This window comes from Sinocyclocheilus rhinocerous, unplaced genomic scaffold (genome assembly GCF_001515625.1).
Source record: "Sinocyclocheilus rhinocerous isolate Xijiao unplaced genomic scaffold, SAMN03320098_v1.1 scaffold1581, whole genome shotgun sequence".
NCBI classification, from domain to species: domain Eukaryota; kingdom Metazoa; phylum Chordata; class Actinopteri; order Cypriniformes; family Cyprinidae; genus Sinocyclocheilus; species Sinocyclocheilus rhinocerous.
Genome location: NW_015635516.1, coordinates 168,724 through 169,684, shown reverse-complemented (window position 1 = coordinate 169,684; position 961 = coordinate 168,724).

Genomic DNA, 961 nt, shown 5'->3' with positions numbered 1-961 from the left:
GCGACCCTGTTCCCCTCACACACACACACGACGCTGCTTCAACACTAACTGCGTTTACTGAAACCACGCCTTCTTTCTTTGCGTGAACATTTGGGTGGCATTATGCAAATATTTCCACATAGGGAGGTAGATATGTGGGGGTGTGTTAGAACGAGCCGTTTTAGGGGGGCGTGGCAGAGTCTTAACTTTGATAAAGAATATCTCTTTGGTTTTGAGACTTTAGTCTTTGCAACTTCAGGGATCTTATCTATGCACAATCAGCTTGTAACACTCCAAAGAGAAAGGAAAACTTGAAATCGCATCATATGACCCCTTTAAAAAAATTTATTTCATAAGTGTAAAGCACAGCATATTTACATTTACATTTATTTATTTAGCGGATGCTTTTATCCAAAGCGACTTACAATTTGGGCATATATTGGCATATATTAATATATTTATTTAGACTTTAACAGATTGTACAGTTTCCTCTTCAACAGTATGTTCAATTGCTGAGCTTGGGTTTAAAAGACCATATCATAAAAGAGATTCATGTGACTCTGATAGTTTATTTCTTGTCCTTGACTTGATTTACCTTGAGAAAGAATTGCACACAGTTAAATTTTTCCCTTTTGTTTCTTTCTAACAAATAATAGTTTTCTTTTTCATCAATGCTTGAATTCATCATTGGTACATATTCCAAAACAAATGTTTGTGATGTGCTAGTTTTGTTTGTACATTAGCATTTTAAAAACACACACAAATAATGGGACTTTATAGTTCTCTATCCTTTTCATTTCTGACCAACGATTTGTGCTTTTCTATTTTTGGAAAATTTGTCTAAATGGCATTTGTGTGTCTGTTAAATAGTAATTATGTCATTATGTACAAACCTGCACATGAGGGAGGTTGGACATACTGTATGCCATTGGTTCATGGTGTCATGATGATCTTTTCATAGATATATATATATATATATATA